General features: G+C 31.1%; 1 long non-coding RNA gene across 1 annotated transcript; it reads left to right on the top strand.

Moving 5' to 3' along the window:
- The first annotated feature begins 3,416 nt into the window (after positions 1-3,416).
- LOC122725244 lies at positions 3,417-9,199 on the top strand. The gene is made up of 4 exons (XR_006352711.1): positions 3,417-3,715; positions 4,625-4,673; positions 7,993-8,050; positions 8,135-9,199. It is a non-coding gene; the product is annotated as an uncharacterized LOC122725244 (long non-coding RNA).
- The last annotated feature ends 1,863 nt before the right edge of the window (positions 9,200-11,062 follow it).

The raw sequence follows: 11,062 nt of genomic DNA on the forward strand, positions 1-11,062 counted from the left end.
TTTTTTTTACCTACTACTGGTTTCCATGTTAATATAAATAAAAAAAAATATTTTTCTCTTTTTCTTATCATTCATTTTCCATTTTATTCTCTCTTCCCTTTTTCATTTTACCTTTCCTTTATTATTTTATTTTAATAATTTAATTAATACTTTTATATTTTATTTTTTAATCACACTAAAAAACTTATTAATCATAAAAAATATTAATTAGATATAATTTTATTTTAAATATTAATAAATAATTTTTAGATATTAATTTAAATAATTTTATAAATGAAATTTTAGCATTTAAACAATTTTATTATGCATATTATTTATTAATTTATTTTAAATATATAATATTTTTATATTTAAAATAATAATATAAATTTTATTAAAAATAAATTATTTATTAATTATCATTTTATTTTAAAAGTTAATGAATAAGTTTGTTAAATAATTATTTACATAATTTTATACATATTATAATAAAATTAATTTTAGATAATTATTATTTTATTTTTGTGAAATAAAATTTTAATATTTAAAAATTTAAAAATATTTTAAATAATAAATTATAAAAATAAAATAAAATAAAATAACATAGAACCTATATATTGTATACATTCCTTTGACTTTATTAAAAAAATATAATAAGTGATGGTTATTAAAAATGTGATATTAATTTTAGTTTATTTTTGTTAACTAATGCATAAAGAGTATTGGCTCAAGAAAAAAGAATAAATCATTCTTTTTTCAATATTCTTGCTCTTTTGTTAGGATAGCTGCAATAATTTTATATAATTCTAAATTTTTTTTTTTTATATATTGTAAAATAAAATTATATATTTTTAAGAGATAGATGAGAAAAGAAAAAAAATATGTATTTTTTTAATAGGTAGAGTGAGAATAAAAATATAAAATAAATAATAGAAGAGAGTTTTTTTTTTTAATTCATGTTAATGAAAATCTGAAAGTAAAAATAGTTTAATTAGAGTTTAATTGAAATTTATTTTTTAAAAAAAAAAATTGAGTGACTAAAATAAAATACACAAGTGTTTTTGGGTAAAAATTACCACAAACAAATTGAACAAACTCTCAACGAATTCTTATGCGAGGAGAGAACAACATCAACCACAAGCCACTGCTATAATTAATAAACTATAATAGAGATTTGTGAATAGCAATAACTTCAGCCATTTTCGAATATTGCCACTGCTATAATTAATTTTTTTATGGAGAAATTATTGATCTGTGTTTTGAATTTATAATAAATGAGTTGTGATAAATATTTTTCTAAATTTTTATTTAGTATGCCATAGAAAAGAATTGAATTGAATTTATTTCTATTTATAAAAAAAATTCATTTGTTTGAAATCAATTTAAATGTAATAAAATTCAAATGTTTTTTATATTTGATAAATTAATAATAAAATTTAAATTAATTTAATCTATTTATTATTCTTATTATTTTTAAACTAAATATAAATATTTATTCTTATAAATAAAAATCATTTTTATTAATTGAAAAACACATTATTAATATTTTTATAATATTTAAAATATAAATTTTATATAATTTTTTACCATTAAAAATACAAAAATTATATTTTTTTAAACTAACAAAATAATATAATAAAATTTTAAAGTTAATTATAAATGTATTAATATATATTAATAGTCACTATTAAATTAAAATAATTTTTATAAAAAGTAATTATTAATTAAAAATAAAAAATAAATTAAAAATAAAAAAAATAAAAATAATTTTAAAGACTAATTAAGTAATTTTAATATAAATAATCTTTGAGTAAAAGCATTTCATATAAAATTCTAATAATTGATAAAATTTACTTTTAATTTAAAATCAATTCTCAATTGAATTTTTATATTATTAATTTTATTAAAAAAATTATTTTTTTAAAATTCATTTAAAATTTAGCCTTTCAAACAAGGTTAAATGAAATTGAAATCAAAGGTGTTGCTGTCAGTTTCATTTTGGGCTGGACTTCATAGCATCCTTGGAAGAAATGTTCCAAGTCTAATAATCTACACTATAAAATCATTAGTCCATCACTGAGCGAAAGGGCCCATCGATAAAAAAGCACCACACATCCCTTGATGAAATAGAATTGTCATGAGGTGTGAGAGATGGTTACAGTCTCGGAATTAAGTCATCATATTGAAAAAGTTTGGCAATCCAAACAATAATTTATTATTTAAAATTTGGCACCAAAAAATAAACAAAATAAAATCCAACCTAATCAATAATTCTGCTTTTTTCAGCTGCATAAAAACAACGCTGCCAACGTCCCCCTTTAATTATTGGTTGCCATATCTGATAATGAGTTTCATCTCTTTCCATAATCTAATATATATTTTCTCTCATGAAACTTTAAAGGATATTGTATCACAGAAAGTTGAAGTGTTAAAAGAATTTGCAGAAGAATCGGCTGTTAGAAGAGTTAAAATATACTTTTTCTCAAAGCTATTTATTTGTAAATATTTGCTCTTTTGAATTAAAATTATATATCTAATTTTAGTTAAGTGTGCTGTAATTAATTCAGATGATAATTGGAATGAGCATTAATCGGTTTTAATAGAAAAATTAAATTGATTGAATTTATTTTTTAGATATTCAATTTCATTTCGATTTCAATTTCAATTTTATTTTATAAAAATTAAATTTTTTAGTTCGATTTGATTAATTGAATGAAAAAATCAAAAAAAACTTAACCAACAGATTTATACTTTTCCTAAGCTACACCATTTTAATCCTTTGTATATATATAGTAAACTGAAGTATTTAAGACTACTTCCTCTCCTTCCAATCCCAAACAGCCAACCGTCCCTCCTATCTCCTTCCTTCCCCTTCCTTCTCCTCCTTCTTCTTCATCTCATTTGTAGACTAGACAGTTGCCTCTCCCTTCTGTTTCTTTTCGTATGACATTGTCTCCTTTGTATGGTTGTGGATTTGTGGGTCTCCTTTTTTGTACTATTGTGGGTTTGTGTATGATTGGTTGGTTTATTGTACCACTTCCAAATACACTTCTGAGGTCAAAAACTGTTGCAAGGGACTTCGCTGCTATAAGGATCAATCAGCATTGCTGCAATGGCCCAACCATTTTTGCTACAAGGCCAGTCACACCACAAGAATTTATGAAATATCTAACGGATTTCACTAACGGATTGAAGTCCGTTAGTGATACTAACGAATCTTACTAATGGAATCTGAAAAATATTTTATTCACTAATGGAGGCACATAACCATTAGTATTTCCGTTAGTGACGAATACGCTTGTTAACATCCGTCATAGATCCAGTAGTGATATACTAATAGATATATTTTTCGTTAAAAATTTATTGGTGATTTTATTATATTTATATCTGGTGTTATTTTCACTAACGGATCAATAATCTTTTAGTGGATTATAAACCCAATTTAACGATATCTCATCTGAAATCCCTAAATCGTGTTAACCCAATTCAACGATATCCCATCTGAAATCCCTAAATCGTGTTCTTACACATTTGAAAAATCTCAATTTGGCTGAAATCCAATTTTGTGTCCAACTACTGTAGCTTTCACCACCATCACCATCCACCGTCCGCCACCACCACCGTTGACAGGTGCACCATTCCCGCCATCACTGTCGACAAGTGAGCCCTTCTCTCTAGTCTTGTCATTCTCGCCAGTCCACTGCATCTTGAGTTTCTCTCCCATCGCTGTCCACAGGTATACCATGCTTGTATTGCCTGATTCCCGTTATTGATTTTTTTTTTAAATCATAATAGTAACTTATTCATATTGTTTCTTTTTTCTCCTTGAAATTGTGTGTGATTGATTGTTGTGAAATTTTTATTTCTGCCTGATTCATGTTTTGTTCTGTTCTGCTTTTCTAGTAACAGTAACAACAACTCTCCAGTCTTGCCATATTCTGTTATGCTTTTATTCCCTATTCTTGATTTATACGATTGTGTCTAGTAGCTGAGTTCATTGATTTTAGCATTGTTTTTAGTAGCTGAGTTCATTCCATTGTTCCGAATCCAATTACTGAGACCATTTCCAGAAAAAAGGTCAGATAGAGAAGCTCGGTCAGTGATAGTCTTCCCCCTGACCGTATGATGACTACGCAATCTTTTTCTTCGATTACTAGTTTTGTTCCTAATGAAAGTACTCAAAGGAGAAATAAGAGTGACAGCTAGGGCTAGGGCCTTTTCTTTTGTGCCTCTTAATGAAAGAAACAAGATAATCTTGAAACTCAGATAACGAAACCAAGTATAACATCTACCTTTAGGTCAGTCAGTGGAACTACCAATTACAGAATTGGGCTGTAACTTCATACTCCTTATGCCATAAGTAAATCAATCATTTTTATGTTACTAAGAGACAACATCTTACGCCGTAAGTCAATCTTATATATATTATTTCTTTGTGAGATTGATTCGTAAGAGAAGTTACATGTGATGTTGAAAATGTTAAGCATGAATAGCAGCAAACTCTGGCCGCCTTTTTAGAACATGTGTCTGCTGAAGAGTATATTATTAATATATTATGCTTATATGCCCATTTCTGAAAATTAATGAGAATTTTATTCCCTCAAGGCTAATGCATCTTATGATAATGGTGTTGCTTTGATTACAGGTAGCTAGAACTTTATACATGTTTGCTCTTCTCCTCCTGCATCTTTGTAGTAAGCTATATCACTCTTGTCTAAATTGCATTTCTATTACCAATTATCTGTATAAATGTTCTTCAATTGAAGCAACCATTTGTTCTGGCATTAATGCTAAAGATACGCTAATTCCTTCGTGGTAGGCTGGAACTAGATATTGGATTAACTGTTTTCTATGATATTGGGATTGTTGTGCACATGAAGCAATATGATTATTTGTCATTTTTCTTCTGCATTGCTAATTAGATATGCATGTTCTTGCTTTATATTTTGTGTGATGATGCAGTATTTTTCAATCTTTCCAGGGAATTAACTTTTACTCACATAAATAAAGAATTAATTTCTGGTGATTATTAGTATAGACTTACGGAAAATGCTTATTTATACTCGGTTTCATTGTAAATTCTAGACCGAGCAAATATGTCTTATTTATTATTTTTATTTATGATGAATTGGTTGTGGATACCTGTTTCTATAGATTTACTGTGTATAAATTTGTAACATTTATATGGTTAAATGGGATTTATGTATATCTAGAGTGGTTTTGTCCTGCTGCTAGGTGTGGAAGATAGCTATCTAATGGTTTGATGTTTGCATCCCATACTATCAAGTTGCAACTTTCTCTGTCCATTCGCCTAGTGGGTAAATTAGTAAGCATTCCTCAAGCAACTTGAGTTTAGTCCAGACTCCACATTTTGGACTCAAGTTGATTGATAAATATAATATTTGTATTAATAAAATTTCATCAAACAATTTTAGCATTGTCTTTGTCCTTCTCTATCCATGATAGATGAATATAAAAAATAAATAAATTCCAGCAAGATATGTGTAACGACCCGGAAACCGGTACCCCTCTGTAACGGCCCGAACCATCACTGGCACTAGGATCCAGATCGGCTTAAGGCCGCCGGAACCCGTAGCAAGCCGACTATACTCTCTGTGCACCTGATAAATCCCATACATGATACATAATAAACTCAACAATCCTGTAAACCTCTGTAGGCTTAACTACTGCTCCTCAGATATGTCAATCTGAAATGGCCCTCAGGGCCTATACCAGGGACTACTATCTGCTGGTGCAAGGGATTGACACCCTTGTAATCTGTAACACATCCCATTGGTATCTCATCGAAGCCATACATTAAGCCTAACCCACACATTTCTCATTAAGAAACGTAAAACAGGATTCATGTACAAGGGATGAATCATACATCACACTATAACAATGATACTAGGGAAAGCACAGTCTATCCAATATATGACAGTACAGATCTATACATTACATTACAACTAAAGTTTTAATTACATCATGTCCACTCTGCTATTACAACATACATTCATGCATATCTTTCTTTACTCTTGCTGACTCTGACTTCCCATCGCTATCTCGGAACCTGCAAAACTAGGGTTAAGGGAGTGGGATGAGCTCTAGAGCCCAGTGAGGAGGAACAATAAAACAATTCATTAATTACATGCTCTCATGAAATGCATCACATCACAAACATATCAGCTCAAGGATGAATTTGTCACCAATAGCCCTCTACTACATGTCATAATATGTCCTACTGTGCCAAGGAGACTAGGTCATCACCTGGACTTCTCTTATCTGTCTCATATCACAACATGTCCAACTATGCCAAGGAGACTAGGTCATCACCTGGACTTCTCTTATCTCTGATCTGACAGGCTGTCTGTCTATAGTACCAGGAGCGACCTGGCCTATCCAGGGACGACCTGGTATGGCTATCTCATGCCATAACTCTGTATCTGTGCTCTCTTCAAGGACTAAGGATCGTTCAACATTCATCCACAGGAACAACAACATATGCAATGCATCATCTTCGTGAAGTCTAATGTACACAACCTAATACATAACATGGCAGTGTATGATGTATGGCTCATGTTAGAATCATGTCATTTCTTAAGATAAAATATTCAGTTTAGTTCCACTCACCTGTAGCCACTGCTTGGCTAACTCTGGGCTACCTCTAACTCTGAACCAGCTACGACTGCTAAACTCTTCGGTTCCTCGAGTCCAATCCTACAATGGAGGACGCAAATGAGGCACCACACATATGCTAATCAACTGATAAAACAACTCCCTAAAACCCCTCTAGAACACCTCAAAACAGGCATGCAAAACAAGCAAAAGAAAGCTGGACAGGGCACCTTCGGCAGCACCTTCGGCGGCCGAATGTCTCCTCCAGAGACGAAAGTCAGGCATGTTCGGCGGCCGAATCCTCCTTCGGCTGCCGAACCTGAGTTCATCCAGAACTCAGCTTCGCGCTTCAACCAGCCTCCCAACTTTTTCCATACTCCCCAAATCATGCATTCAACCTCTCAAACTATGCATATACTCATGTACATGCTCCAAGGGGTCCAAAACTAACTTAAAACCCCAACAAAACAATACACATAACACATAATCATGCATAAACCATGAAAATAGTAAAACGAACCTATATAAGCAACTCTACCCTTATCCTCTGTAAAAGCTGTTATAAACCATTAAAACAAGTTAAAAACTTCCCTTACCTTTGGACAACAGAAGCTAAACAATCTGAACTCAAAGCTATGCACCACCACCTCTTCTTCTTCACTAAACCACCAAAGCTCTCCCTTTTTTCTCACAAACGTTCACAACACTTTACCACCCTCAAACCTGTGCATGGGGGATTAAACCTTTGCAGATGAGTCATAGGAGACGTGGCCTAACCTCTGGGAATGATTTAGAGGTAACACCTGTCCAAAACAGTGACTGAGAAGTGCCCTTTCATTAGCTGGCCAACTCAGCTTCGGCTGCCGAATCGCAGGCAAAACCATGCAATCTTCGGGGGTTTCGGGGGCCGAACATTGGGCACTTTCGGCGGCCGAACTTACCTTCGGCAGCCGAACCTGGCCTTTGTCTCCAAAGCCTTTTCTCTTCAAAACTCAATCCTATTCTATTCACAACCTGTCAAATACTTAAAACATTTTAAGACCACATTTCTCTTCCCCTTCTAGATACCTCTGACATCCTCGAATTCCACCGGACGATAGGAATTCTAATGTCTGAATCTAGCCGGGTATTACAATATGCATATTGTTATAGAAAAGCAAATGAAAACTATGATTTATCCTTTGAAAGTACCTTTGGATTAGTCATGGATTACTCATATCATTGTTGGAAAACACAAGTTAATTGGGATCTCTCATTAATGTTTTGTCTTAGTGATCTCAAATAAACCATATGACTGTTATTTAACGCTCATCTGTTAATGGAGTAACTGTTTCATAATTATACATGATGGTTGAAATGTACACTCAACTTCTATTATACTTATAGGTTACTTTTCAGGCACTGTTCGAAGACAGTACCAAATGACACGAAGGAGTTTTATTGGCAAGAATTCAAGGTAAACCATAAATTTTAAAGTATATTGAACTATAATATGAAATGTATAATTACTAACTACTCATATATTTTAATCTTTTTACAGAAATACTTCCTATGCGACCAAGCAATTGATAGCTTGGTTAAAATTGCATGGTAGAAAAAGGCTACTGAGAGATACAGGGGCCTTATATGTGAAATCAGAAAAGGGAAGACAAAGAATTTAGCTACACCAGATTTTGTTTTGAGGAAGTGGCATAAAACTTGGAACACTTTTGAATATAAAGAGAAGTGTGACAAATTTTCTGTCAATAGGCATAGTGAGGCTGAAGGAGCAGGATCTGGCATTTTCAGACATGCTTGTAGATCAGTTTCACAATATACCCACCAGTAGAGGATGATATTAATAATCACTTTAATATTTATTTTGTTATATATATTTTATTGCGATACTACTTGTTATCCTTCTTATACTTGATAACAGAGAGAAAGACTAGGAAGAGAACCACATTCTCATGAGCTTTTCGAGACCACACATAAGAGAAAGGGGACAGAGGAGTTTGTTGATGTTAGGTCAAAAGCTATTTATGTAAGTTGATAATAAATGTAGTTATAAACAATTTTGATGTACTTAAATCATATTAGTAATAAGTTATTAAAATTTTATAATGCAGAACAAATACATACAACTAAAGGAGGCAGCAACACAGCAACAGGAGGGAAGTAATGAGCCGACACCTATAAATGAGGCCCAACTTTACTACGAGGTAGTTGGCGGGCAGAAAAAGAGTCGAGTTTATGGATTAAGGTCCCAGGCTTCTACATATTTTCATGAATCATCACATTGTTCCACTTCATACTCGTCTGCATCCCGAGTGAATTCTCCTACCATTGAAGAAATGAACAGGATGTAGAATAAAATTAATCGGCTAGAGATAGAGAATGGTCGACTTAACACAGTGGTGGAGGAGTTGCAGGCAGTTATATATAGGATGATAGCACAACAGGGTGTTAGGACATCTACTCAAACATTTGCTCCTCCGGCACCTCCAGCTCCGTCTCCACAGCAGCAGCATGATTATGCCCCTGTCAGTAGTGATCATCATACAGACAATGATGATGATACAGATGATGAGCTTGCTAGTTTAGTTTAGTATGTATCTTTTGTTCGGACCGGTTAGTAATTTTATTTTAACTTATAACCGTTGTATAAAATTAACATATGTAATATAATAATGAAATCTTTAAGTTTTAAATATATTTTACTTTATATAATGATTGATTTGGTTTTTATATATATAGTTGAATAATGTACAGGGTGATAATGGATATATATGAATGTACAGGGTGATGATGGATGTATATGAAAATATTTGAAAATATAGGGATGATTTTGTAATTATATGATTCATTAACGGATTACCAATGGAATTTCTGTTAGTATTACTAATGGAAAAATTACGTTATAAAGGAAAACAATATCATTTTTTATTCACTAACACATTACTAATGGAAATTCCGTTAATAATGCTAACGGACCATATAGTCCGTTAGTGAAACCCATGTTAAAAATCTATTCTAATACTAACGGACATTTGGTCCATTAGAGACAACAACGGAAATATCCGTTGTTGATCCGTTAGTGTCACTAATGAATTTGAAATCCGCTAGTGAATAATTTACCAACGAGATTTTTTTACAACGGATTTTATCCATTACTAATTCGTTAGTAAAATGTTTTACTAACGGAATGTCATTGTTTACTAACGGAAATTTTCGTTAGTGTTATTAAAAATTCTTATAGTGTCACCGTTGGGCATCGCGACTTGGGTTGGTTTATTTAGGCATCTTCTTCTTTTTTCTTTTTCTTTTGTAATTTATTTGATGCTTTCATTTTATTCAGATGATATTGATAGTCAATTTACTGATTAGTAATGCTGAGTTGTTAAATTTTCTTGAAATCTAAATATTTTTGTTTGATTTGTTACAATTATGTGATATGTAATAATGGATTGTTTACATCCTTGGTTTGTTATTGATAAATGAAAATAAATTTTTTATTTGATTTGTTTCAATTTTTATTATTAATAATATTAGGGTTATTTGTATTCTTGCCTCTTATTCAAAAACAGAGAATCAATTACTGAACCAAATGAAATAAATTAGTTCAATTTAATTAGATTTGTTCATTTCTTTGATTTGGTTTGTTAAAAAAATTAGTTTAATTTTTTTTATTTTTAAAATTCAGTTTGGTTTTAAATCAAATCAAGCCTATTTCTAATAACAGCTGGTATTTTTCATATTTTTCTCTATTCTCTTTTTCAATTATATATAAGATAAAGTAGTCACTGTTAATGATTCATTGAATGAAGAGAACTTTGCTTGTCAGGGTATGAAAGCGCTACATACAAGGCAATTATTTTTATAACTTTTTTACATGCTTCTTTTTTTTTTTTAAGCCTTTTCAGTTTGTCAATAGTAGAATCATTTCAACCAACTACTATGTATAGTTTGAATCACAGTACTGTGGTTGTAATTTTAGCCCTGACTTTGTCCAATTTTTCCTTTATGGAGAAAATCTTTCTTGTTGAAAGTTTCTATTTATAAAAAATAATGTTACTTTATAGGGACATATCTAGTGGCTCCTTAACTTTGGGTGTACTAGGTATGCCTATTGGTATGGGTTAGTTTTGAAACCCCTCTCCTACTCACTTTCTCCTTTCAGCAATAAAATATTTTGCTTACAAAAAATACAAAGGTCGCTTAATAAAGCTACTGCCAAATCTTTTTGGTGGGCGTTGAATCTACTAAAAATAAATCTTGCTCTTTCTAATAAATATGAATTGTAAATATAGCGAGTAAAGTCGAATCCACATAGAATAATTTAATCTTATTTCTTGATAAAAACAGAGCAAAAGAATATAATATATAAAACTAGGGGGTTTTGGATTGAAGAAGTTTAACTGAATAAAAGACTAAACTAATTGAGTAGCAAGTAATTAAAATGACTAATCAGATTAAGAAAACATCTAGT

The sequence above is a fragment of the Manihot esculenta genome, chromosome 12 (genome assembly GCF_001659605.2).
Source record: "Manihot esculenta cultivar AM560-2 chromosome 12, M.esculenta_v8, whole genome shotgun sequence".
Taxonomy (NCBI): Eukaryota; Viridiplantae; Streptophyta; class Magnoliopsida; order Malpighiales; family Euphorbiaceae; genus Manihot; species Manihot esculenta.